General features: G+C 45.2%; 2 protein-coding genes across 7 annotated transcripts in view; one reads left to right on the top strand and one right to left on the bottom strand.

Moving 5' to 3' along the window:
* The window catches only part of NR1H2 (nuclear receptor subfamily 1 group H member 2), a 58,492-nt gene that overhangs the window by 31,862 nt on the left and 14,588 nt on the right, over positions 1-12,042 (bottom strand). Inside the window, exons 1-3 of one of the 6 annotated variants that reach the window (XM_056544521.1) lie at positions 3,681-3,811; positions 3,280-3,372; positions 1,398-1,611 (exon numbers count right to left, since the gene is read on the bottom strand). The gene's annotated coding sequence lies outside the window, so the exon portion shown is untranslated. Of the gene's footprint in view, positions 1-1,397; positions 1,612-3,279; positions 3,586-3,680; positions 3,812-12,042 lie in introns of those variants that run through there. The other 5 variants (XM_056544518.1, XM_056544519.1, XM_056544523.1 and 2 more) reach the window with 5 other exon arrangements.
* Positions 1-12,042, top strand: part of LOC130294550 (testicular acid phosphatase homolog) — a 131,794-nt gene that overhangs the window by 23,790 nt on the left and 95,962 nt on the right. The gene's annotated exons all lie outside the window — the stretch shown is intronic.

Consider the following 12,042-nt stretch of genomic DNA (forward strand, 5'->3'; position numbering starts at 1 on the left):
TAGGTGGCCTTGACGTGGCGAGTGGGCTTGTACTTTTTGTTCAAAATGTATACTAACAACCTGTTAGTGTTTGAATTTATGCTGAGAAGCAAGTACAGTGGTCCCTCAAGTTACAATATTAATTGGTTCCAGGATGACCTGCATGTTGAAACCATTGTATGTTGAGACCATAACTCTATGGAAACCAGGCAATTTGTTCTGAAGCCACCAAAATGTCATCCAAAAATAGGAAAAAGTGAGAATTAAAGAAAAATCAGTAGATGACTAATAAAGATATAGCAAATCCTTACATATAAAAGTAAGAAAGATCTGCTGGGAGCTGTAATCACTGTCTATTTCAGTGTTTCCCAAGCAGGGAGCCTCCAGCTGTTGCAAAACTACAACCCCCAGCATGCCCGGACAGCCAAAGGCTGTCCGGGCATACTGGGAGTCGTAGTTTTACAACAGCTGTGGGCACCCTGCTTGAGAAGCACTGGTCTATGTAGAGGACAGGAGCTTCTTCAGGGTCCTGTACAGTACACGCAATGTCCTAAAAAAAAGTAATGGAGTCGCCCTCACCTGGTGTCCAAAGGAGCAGCTAACCCTTGCCCAAAGAGTAGTACAGAACATGTAGTACCACCTTGTACTGTAGGGGGCGCTACCAGACACCAGTCAGTGCATACGCTTCAGTAATACAGGGGTTTTACAAGTGAATGCCCATTGTGATTGGTCGGTTCATTGACACATTTCACAGATCTAGACTGTCCATAACCTTGTATGTATGGTCCAGAAAAGACCATTGTATGTTGAAACTATTGTATGTTGAGGCCATTGTAAGTTGAGGGATCACTGTAGATCAAAATACAAATTGTGGATGTGCGGCTGTGTTTCTTTTTCCCTATTTTTGTTTTACAGATCACAATAGTGTCCTAAATAAGTTCAACCACGTTTTCCAATCTTTGACTGTAAGAACATGATCAGATAAAGTGAATTTGCTGATTTGTAGTGCAGACTGCAGCCATTTACTGTACAACAGAATACATCTAGATGGGGTTTTGAAAAAAAAAACAAAAAAACAAAAAACAAAAAAACACGTGTACTTTAACCAGAACATTTTCGCGCTGATTTTTTTTCAATGGTATTGGGTGCAGAAACAGTATATCATTTGTAGCCCGACCCTAAGATAACTGGCTGCATCATGAGCCTCCCCACTATGCCCCAGTGCCTCCCCACTCCTTCAAAGTTCACAAAGAATTTTAAGGGTAGGGTCACACGTAACGGATCCAAAGCGTATTCTTCTTGTGTCATTCATCTCTAGATTTAAAAAAGGGGGGTTATCCAGTGTAATGCTCTTTTATTTGCTATTGTCCCCAGCCTGCCTAAAAAAATTAATAAATAAAATAAACACCTTAACTCACCTTCTTCCACAGCCGCATTGCTTTATTATGAGTGCGCCTTGTAGATGGCCCAACTGCCAATGTAGTTCGCCAATCACTGGCCGAGTCGGGACACCGCTGGGCCCAGTGATTGGCGGAGTGGCGCGGTTACGTCACGTCTACAGCTCCTGCTGGCTCCGGTTAAGCAGACTGTTGGCGGAGACCAGTCGGAGATGGAACGTCCTGATTCCTGGAGCTACAATGGAGTGGAGGAAGAGGAGTTTAAGTTTTTATCATTTTTTAGGCAGGCTGGGGACAATAGTAAATTACAAAATACCACTGGAAATGGACTCAAGCAAAAACACGGGGTTTATCTCGAGCGCTGGTGTCTAGGAGGACGCGGTACACACGACTATTTTTATATTAGGTCAAAGGTATTTAACACAGGACAATGCGTTTCGGCTCACTCTCTCGCCTTCCTCAGTTTCAATAAATATTTTTAGATGTCCTGGGGAGGTTATGCCTGTGCCGTGGCAAACCCCAGAACATCTAAAAATAATTGCGTGTTTTTGCTCAAGTCCATTTACAGTTTATTCCGCACCCTCCCTGGTATGCGGGTATAGGGACCACGAGCAGCAGACTGTATATACCTACTTCTACCCCAAGCCCACCATAGAGTTGTGCCTATACTATTGCACAACCCATGAAGGTCAGTAAGACACTATTGGCGTGGTGGTGGGTATCTATACACAGTTCCAGATATTCAAGATACTACCCGAGAGAGCGCCCCACATTTTTTCAGTTTTTACTCTAAAATTCCACTGGATAACTCCTTTAGTGTTCCTTAAAGTGGTGGTACTCTGGAAAAAAAATTTTTTTAAATCAACTGGTGCCAGAAAGTTAAACAGATTTGTAAATTACATTTATTAAAAAATCTTAATCCTTCCAGTACTTATCAGCTTCTGTATGTTGCACTGGACCTTCTTTCTTTTTGAATTTTTCTTTCTGACCACAGTGCTCTCTGCTGACACCTCTGTCCATTTTAGGAACTGTCCAGTGTAGAAACAAATCCCCATAGAAAACCTCTCCTGCTCTGGAAAGTTTCTAAAATGGACAGAGGTGTCAGCAGAGCGCATGTTGTCAGACAGAAAGGAATTTCAAGAAGGAAATAACTTCCTGTTCAACATACAGAAGCTGACAAGTACTGGAAGGATTAAGATTTTTTAATAAATGTAATTTACAAATCTGTATAACTTTCTGGCACCAGTTGATTTAAAAAAAATAAATGTTTTCCAGAGTACCACCACTTTAAGGCCCCTTTTACTTTACTGTCATGTTCCTGTATTCTGACACCTGTTATTCAGCAATAATGGTTAATGAAGAAAAAATGGCTGAAATAACTGAGTACAATGGATGATAACTGATGTCCGTTATTTTGACACAATGTCCATCAAAATTGTTCATGTGCCATCCGTTATCACCCGTTATTTCATCCGTCATGCACAGTTATAATCCGTTATTTTATTTCCATGTGACTTCCTGGTTGTGATGCTGTACTGAGCATGCTCAGTAGCAATAATGGAACATAAAGAACAGATAATAACGGATGTCATTTGTGAAGACCCGTCACCCACAGACTTTAATGTTAAATTTTAACGGCCGTTATTCCACTGTTATTTTTGCATGCACAGTCTTTTGGGCCGTCAAAAATAACATCCGTTAGTCATAACGGGACATAACTGGTACTGAAGGATAATCAAAAAAATCCCATTGACATGAATGTGATTTTTTGATGGCCTTTTTCAGGACTATCTGACGGGAGTTCATGACGGATGTTTTAACAGGAGGATAGCGGTAGTGTAAAAGGGGCCTAAGCAACTCAAAGCAAAAACATACAGAAAAAAAGGTCAACATGCATACATACCACTCAATGTTCAGCAAGGGAGCTTGATGTGGGAACTGAAGTCTTATTCCTGCAGAAGAGTCAGATTCACGCTCTTGTCTTCAACTCTAGAACCTGTAGATAGAAAGTCCGCATTACAGCATATACATGGACCAGACTGATGTAAAACAAAACAGATTGGGAAAAGGAGACACAAACAAAGCACGAGGGTCCGTCAGTCGAAAAATAGGCAGTGTTTCTCAACCAAGTTCCTCAAAACTAAAAAGAGAGACAGCGGAGTCTGGTACAGGATGTGAGACAGCCACAATTGTAGAAATGGTCTGTTATCTATAAAATATGCACAAAAAAAAAATAAAAAAAATAAAAGATTAGAAAAAATATGTACAACGATGAGACCCACACTACCTCCCCTCCGGTATTACCGAGGCCACAGCAAGCGCGTCCTTGACCACATGAAATTCCAACGCTAAACAAGTTTCTTCAATTAAAAGTTTATCTGAAATGACTAAAAGCAGCCGTATCTCCCTGCTATTCCCTATGGGTGCGCTCCCTGCTCTTACTGAGGGGGGGTGAGACGAAATGGACATGGACCAGACCCGAAACATCTGCAGCGCTATCTGCACCACCCACACACAAAACATAGCAATAAGAATAGGGCCGACCGATCAAAGACTAGTGTTCACTGGACTTCTAGTGAACGATTACACTCAACCTCCTCTGAAAACTAAAATGCACCTAGAATGAGGATCCCCTCCAGAGTTAGGCCGGGTTCACACCACGTTTCTGCAATACAGTTCCCATATACGTTTTTTTTTATGTGAAAACCGTATGGAACCGTATTGAAAACTTTTGACTTTGCACAGTTATTTTTCTTGGAATTTCAATCAAACAAGTGAAACTTTATTCCTAATTGAGTGAAAAGTTAAAAACGTACACTTTTTTCCTTCACTTTTTTCCTTAAAAAAGGATGCAACTTGACATTTTTCAAACCGTGTACGGGCTAAAATTTGTACACACGTTTTGATACAGTTAAGTCAGGTTTTGAGGAATCCGTTTTTCATCAAAAACCTGATACGGGAACTGTATTGCAAAACGTGGTGTGAATGCACCCATCTAATGTGAATGTGGGGCAGTGTTTCCCAACCGGGGTGCCTCGAGATGTCGCAAAACTACAACTCCCAGCATGCCTGGACAGCCAAAGGCTGAAGTTTTCTATGTTTTACTTGTTTAAAAAAGCTGCCGCTGGGTGTCTCCCTACTTGTCCAGAGCACATTCCCCCCCCCCCCCCCATATCTCTTGGACAGACTCTGGACTCCTGCTGGCCTGGCAGAAGTCCAAAATCAGGAAATGCAGACTGAAGTGGCGAGGGGGTGTGTGCAGCCTTATCCAATCATAGCTCATCTCACACTGAACTGCTCTGGGCTGTGTGTAGCAGAGTGAGGGAGGAAGTTCTCCCCTGTATGGCTTCAGATGATGTCACGCCTGCTGGGGAACGCCCCTTCCCAGTCTGTGAATCTGACTGAGCAGAAAATAAAGAGCAATATACAGGGAGAAAACTAACAAATTATAAAAATAAAGGCAGGGGGTGGTTTATCATGATGGGGGCAGTGAACTGGGAGGATTATAAAATTTAACAAGATCATGAGAGGTACTCTTTAATTATATGTGCAAGCAATAAAAAAAGGGGAAATAATTCACCTTTTCTCTGTACCTTGATGCCAGCTTTGTCTTTACCTTCAGTAGACAGCGATAATCCCTGATTGGCTCTTTCTTAGGGGATCTTTATTGTGCTATGGCTAATCCCTTTAAAAGGGGTACTCCGGCCCTAATATATCTTATCCCCTATCCTTTGAGATAAGATGTCTGGTCATGGAGGTCCAGCTGCTGGGGACCCCTGCAATCTGTCATTGCACACCCACCTTTTTGCGCTACGGTCACGCCCCCTCCCATAGACTCGCATTGAGGGGGTGGGGCGTAACACACAGGAGCGGAGTCGTGACATCACAATACTCGGGCCCAGTGGTCGTCACGCTACACATTTGGAGCCTCCAGTGCTGTGGAGAGCTCACAAAAGTGGGTGCGCAATGACAGATTGCGGGGGTCCCCAGCGGCGGGACCCCCGCGACCAGACATCTTATCCTCTTCCCTTTAGATAGGGGATAAGATGTATTAGGGCCAGAGAACCCCTTTAAATTCAGCTTTTCCAACTGCCCGCGTTACTTTTGAATGTGCCCAATCTTTGCTCCCCATGCTCCTGCTTACTCCTCTCTCCCCACAAAAATACACAATGAATGCTTGGCCAAACCTAGGGTGTAGTTAAATGTATGTAAGGAGTCTCAGGCCATACATGTGCCCCTAATAATCACTAAACCTCTCGGCAATAGATAATAGGAAAGAACTAATGTCCAATCTTTGACAGAGGTGCCTTGTTAAAACATAGCTTTTACTAGAAATGATTAAAAATAGATGAAAAAAAAACAAATAATAGTGCACAAAAGTGGTAGAAAACAAAAGATACTATCTGTTATGTAGCAGTAAATACAGCCGTGTGTTCACACAGATGGTACATGATAAATAAATATGCTCCTACTTGTTATCACAATGGAGTATTGATTTAATAGAGTACACCATACTCCACTGACTATTCAAAGACAGTGCTCGCTAATCACAAACACGTCCTACTAAGTCCTTATTCCCAACGCGTTTCCATGCGGGCAATCGATGCAGATTGCTATTCCCCGCACTTCATCAGGGGATATAGAATATAGCATAAAAATATTGGAGCAATAGCCAAGAAATAATGAAATTAGAAGGAGGGGCCCATCATCATATCAACAAGGTATATAGTCGCATATGGATACATAAATGGGCAAATTAAATCACCCTCAAGAAAAATGATCCCCAAGTAAAACTGATCCATCCAGCCATCTGATATAGTAACCCCATGCTTCTGGGTAAAATAGATGGGCTGCTGGATAGGTAGGAGAGACCCCGGGGAACCGAATACGTGTCGGCGAACAAAGCAATAAGCTGTCCCTGCAGTGGCAGGGGGTCCCGGAACGGTGTCCAGGTTGTGAGCGTGTTAGGTGAACACGCCGGCGTCTCCAAACCTAGGGTGAATGCTGGCGGTAGAGTCGAGAGAAGTAGCTCTTAGAACAGTGGTCTCCAACTGTGGCCCGCCAAATGTTGCAAAACTTCAACTCCCAGCATGCCCAGACAGCCAACGGCTGTCTGGGCATGCTGGGAGTTGAAGTTTTGCAGCATCTGAAGGGCCACAGTTGGAGACCTCTGTCACAGAAGAACAATCAGGCCATTTTCATACTGCCGTTCACATTCATCCGTTCGGCACATTTTTGACCCTGAAACGGGACAGAGCACAACGGAAACTGCCGAGTCAAGTCTGACGATGGGGTCCATCAGGGATACAGTATTTTACCAGAGTTTAGTGGAGAAAAAAAAAAAGTGTGCATGCACTTATTCTTTATTTCTCCCTATTGTTCTGGTCGAATTGCCAATGGAACTTCGGATAGAGGAGTCCGACAGCAATGTGAACCCAGCCTTAGATGGCCAATATTTCTTGTGTACAGCCGCCCCATACTAAGCAACACTCCAAAGCTTCCAGTAGAGATTCACTCCTCTAAGACTGGGTTCACATTGCCGTCTGCATCCGACCCATTAAGGGTCCGATCGTATTTTGTTTGTTTTTTTACCAACCAGACCCTAAAATGGTATACTACCGGGTCCCAACGGGGTCCGTCTGTGATCCAGTAATTTTACAGGAACCTAGCAGAGAAAAAAAATAAATAAAAAAAATAGTGCTTGCACTATTTTCTTTCCCCCCGCTAAACTTTTTTGGCCAGATTGCCGACGGAACTCGACGGCAATGTGAACGAGGCCTTAAAGGTGTACTCCGGTGAAAAAATTTTTTTGGGTTCTGGTGCCAGAACGTTAAACAGATTTGTAAATTACTTCTATTTAGAAAATCTTAACCCTTACAGTACTTTGCTGCTGTATGCTCCAGATGAAGTTCTTTTATTTTTGAATTTCCTTTCTGTCTGACCACAGTGCTCTCTACTGACATCTCTGCCCATGTCAGGAACTGTCCAGAGCAGGAGAGGTTTTCTATGGGGATTTGCTCCTGCTCTTGGCAGTTCCTGAGACAGACAGAGGTGTCAGCAAAGAGCACTATGGTCAGACAGAAAAGACATTTAAAAAGAAAATAACTTCCTGTGGAGCATACAGCAGCCGATAAGTACTTGAAGGGTTAATGGGGTAGTCCAGTGGTGAAAAACTTATCCCCTATCCTAAGGATAGGGGATAAGTTTGAGATCGCGAGGGGTCCGACCGCTGGGGCCCCCTGCGATCTCTCTGTACGGGGGCCAGGCTCTCCGGCCAGATAGCGGGTGTCGACCCCCGCACGAAGCGGCGGCCGACACGCCCCCTCAATACATCTCTATGGCAGAGCCGGAGATTGCCGAAGGCAGCGCTTCGGCTCTGCCATAGAGTTGTATTGAGGGGGCGTGTCAACCGCCGCTTCGTGCGGAGGTCGACACGCCCCCTTCCCGCGGTCTGTCAGGGCTCCGTACAGGAGATCGCAGGGGGCCCCAGCGGTCAGACCCCCCGCGATCTGCAACTTATCCCCTATCCTTAGAATAGGGGATAAGTTGTTCACCACTGGACTACTCCTTTAAGGTTTTTAAATAGAAGTAATTAACAAATTAAAGTTCTGGCACCAGTTGATTTAAAAAAATAAAAATAAAAAAATAATGTTTTTCACCGGCGTACCCCTTTAATACTCCTTAGCGGCCATGCAATTAGTCTGTATAATATTTTTCTATTAAAGCCTCAGTAACACTTTAGCACAGAGGATTTTTGCTGACTGTCTATTGAAAACCCCAACAGACAGCCCTGACCGATAGTAACCTCGGAAGAGAGTTTGTCCTTCATCTGGGTAAAGCCGTGCACCATCCTATGATTCACAGTATCTGTTAGACAAAGGCAATGAGCAAAGTCCACAAGACACATGGGCTGGGGGATTCTGAAGCAGTATAGATGTGATGGGGGCAGGGTCTGTTGTGTTGTACAACGTGTCTATGAACTGTAATGACGGCGGCGTGGTCTATGCAGGTGAGAAGTGACAAACTCTGTACTCTGGACAACCACCTGCATAATACATCACCAGTGACGAAAGTCACCATTTTATCTTTACCGGGAACTAGCTGGCCTTCTTGTCTATGAAGGATCTTATCACTGATCCAAGCAGATAGTCAGACGCACTCCTGGACTGGTCTTACTAGCTCCTAAAGCGTTCAAAAAGTAAAAAAAGTGTGTGTGTGAGATATATACATATATATATATATATACACACACACACACACACACACACAGTGGCACCACCCCGACGTACGATGGCCCCAGCATACCATAATTTCAACATACGATGGTCTCACAGAGGCAGCATCAACATCTGATGCCTTTTTATGTCGGGGCCATCGCATATACGGCAGCGCAGACTGCTTCAGCTGCCACCGGATAGCCGTTTATGGTGCCCCGTGTGGTCCGCTGACGATCACTTACCTGTCCTCGGGGCTCCGACGCGTCCTCTTCGGGATCCCCTCCATCACCGGCGCTCTCCATCGTCGTCATCCAATAGGAGCAGCGTGATTGTGGCGACGGAGAGCGAGGATGTCGGGGAAGCGGCGACAGCGATGGACGGGGCAGCGGTGACGAGTGGTGATGGTCCGGAACTGTGGGGACAGGTGAGTATAACCTCCAATACCAGTGGTCTTCAACCTGCGGACCTCCAGATGTTGCAAAGCTACAACTCCCAGCATGCCCGGACAGCCGTTGGCTGTCCGTACATGCTGGGTGTTGTAGTTTTGCAACATCTGGAGGTCCGCAGGTTGAAGACCACTGTCCTATACTTTACATTGCACGGATCCCTCAACATACGATGGTTTCAACAAGCGATGGTCCATTTGGAACGGATTACCATCGTATGTTGAGGGAGCACTGTAATGTGTATGTATGTGTGTGTGTATGTGTGTGTATGTGTGTGTATGTGTGTGTGTGTATGTGTGTGTGTGTGTATGTGTGTGTGTGTGTATGTGTGTGTGTGTGTATGTGTGTATATATATATATATATATATATATATATATATATGTTGGAATGCTGGAGCCGGCGCCGGGACATCATGATTGGGTGGGGCTATGATGTCACAAGCTCCTGGCGCCGGCTCCAGACAAACTGTTCCGTACGCTGAGCAGCGGAGTACCCCTTTAAGTACACTTTAAGATCTACATGTCAGTGGACTAATTCTAGAAATCTCATCCACTTTGCTGCTACCAAAATATGAGGTTGCATGAATCCAAAAACAGAAAAATAAAATGATGGCATGTTACATCACACTGAGTTACGGAGGGATTCTGCCCTCTAGAAACGTCTGGTTTGGTCAGCCATCTTCACTGATGTGAATAAGGCGAAGGCTACACAGCGACTATGGCAGCAACACGCGTCACGTGGCCATGATCAGAAATTAATCCTGGATGGATTTCTGACAATTGTCGTATTGCAGCGGTAGTGGTTGCAACACGACCCTATTAACCTACATTGGCTGCAATACAGAGCCCGTCAGCGATCTCTGGTCACTTGACCTCTGTCGTGTCTGGGGTCGCCTTTATGCCCTAGCCTTATCATCCTTTTTGCCACTGTCTGGCCTATAACTATTTTTGGCACCGTCGGGTTGCACGACCTCATTCACCTACATCAGCGGTCTTCAAACTGTGGCCCTCCAGATGTTGCAAAACTACAACTCCCAGCATGCCCGGACAGCCAACGGCTGTCCGGGCATGCTGGGAATTGTAGTTTTGTAACATCTGGAGGGCCACAGTTTGAAGACCACTGACCTACATAAACAGTGATGCCACACAATTTGGGCAACATTCGGTTGGGTGGACCATGCCGTGGCCAAAGGTGCCCTGTAACACTAGCCATATTGAAGATAAAATTGAATGATTGCTACTATACTATACATTACCTCCTGTACGTATTCCGCATAATGTAGCTTCTCTACGTAAGGATACGTTCAGACGAGCGGATTTACAGCGGATTTTATGCTGCAGATCCACTGCTGAAGGACCCTCTGTATGGTGCCTTTACATGTGCCTGCTCGGAGCGGCAATACGCCACTACATGCAGATTCACTGAGTCGCCGCGCATGCGCGGTGTACTCGCACACCTCGCGCCCGCTCCCCCTGCACATGCGCACGGCGACTCGCACATCGCAGTGTGTCTGCTTTTAGCGGCATATTGCACATGTAAAGGCAGCATTTAGAGGTCCCTCAGCGGCGGATCCGCAGCGAAATACGCGCGGAAAATCCGCTCGTCTGGACGTACCCTAAGACAAATGGGCCTGAGCTGTGTGTAATTTTAAGAGTTTTCCAATTTGATTTTGAGCACTTTTTTTAACAAAGCTTGTGGAATCACAAAAATTAATATATGGGAACATAGGGATTTTTTGGATTCCAAAATAGGAATCTATGGGAAAACAGACAAATGGGGCCACAAGAAAGCACTTGGTGACAAACAATACATCCAAAAAAGGTAATTTCATGCTATAATTCTTATGAAAACAATAGTAACAAAAATATTACACATTCTAGTAACAAAATTATTTTTTTTTACATTTCAACTGAGCAAATTCCTTTACAAAATTACCTTCCCTATTCAAGAATCCTTGTCGAAAGTCACTCAAGAGGAACTGTAAGCAAACACGTCTCCTGGTCTGTCTCCAAAATGAACTCTAACACAGTTTCTGACTGCAATACCCGTGAACTCTGACCTGCATCCACCGACTCCTTCACAAACCACCACAAGGACTATTTTCATGACCTCATCCTTGTCCGAGAGTTGGTGGTATCCTTGTTCTCAAGTCACTATAACACACAACGTCCCAAGACCACCATGATCGTATGAAACCAACAACATCTCTTCAGCAAAGCTTTCACCAGACTGACTTCATACTCAATCCCATGTTACATCTCTCCAGTCTGTGCCTTTTGGGAGGCAAAAAGGGGGATGGCTATGCCCCTTGAAGAAGCAGAGTAAAGGCAAAGCTAAGATTGTGGTCATTAAAAGGGGCACTCCGCTGCTCAGGGTTTGGAACAAACTGTTCTGAACCCTGGAGCAGGGAGCTTGTGACGTCATAGCCCCGCCCCCTCATGACATCACACCCCACCCCCTCAGTGCAAGTCTATGGGAGGGGGCGTGACAGCTGTCACGCCCCCTCCCATAGACTTGCATTGAGGGGGCGGGCCATGACATCATGAGGGGGTGGGGGCCATAACGCCGGCTCCAGCGTTTGGGACAGTTTGTTCCAAACGCTGAGCAGTGGAATACCCCTTTATCTTCGCAGCAGAAAATCCGCAGCAAAAGCTGCACTAAAATATGCAGCAAAATCTGTTCGTGTGAAGGAGCCCTTAAAGGGGTACTCCCGAGGAAATTTTTATTTTTTATAGATCGACTGGTGCCAGAAAGTTAAACAGATTTGTAAACTACTTCTATTAAAGGGGTACTCCGCCCCTAGACATCTTATCCCCCTATCCAAAGGATAGGGGATAAGATGTCAGATCGCCGGGGTCCCGCTGCTGGGGACCCCGGGGATCGCTGTTGCAGCACCCCGCTATCATTACTGTGCAGAGCGAGATCGCTCTGCACGTAATGACGGGCAATACAGGGGCCGGAGCATAGTTACGTCACGGCTCCGCCCCTTGTGATGTCACGGC

This window comes from Hyla sarda, chromosome 10, assembly GCF_029499605.1.
Source record: "Hyla sarda isolate aHylSar1 chromosome 10, aHylSar1.hap1, whole genome shotgun sequence".
Classification (NCBI taxonomy): Eukaryota; Metazoa; Chordata; class Amphibia; order Anura; family Hylidae; genus Hyla; species Hyla sarda.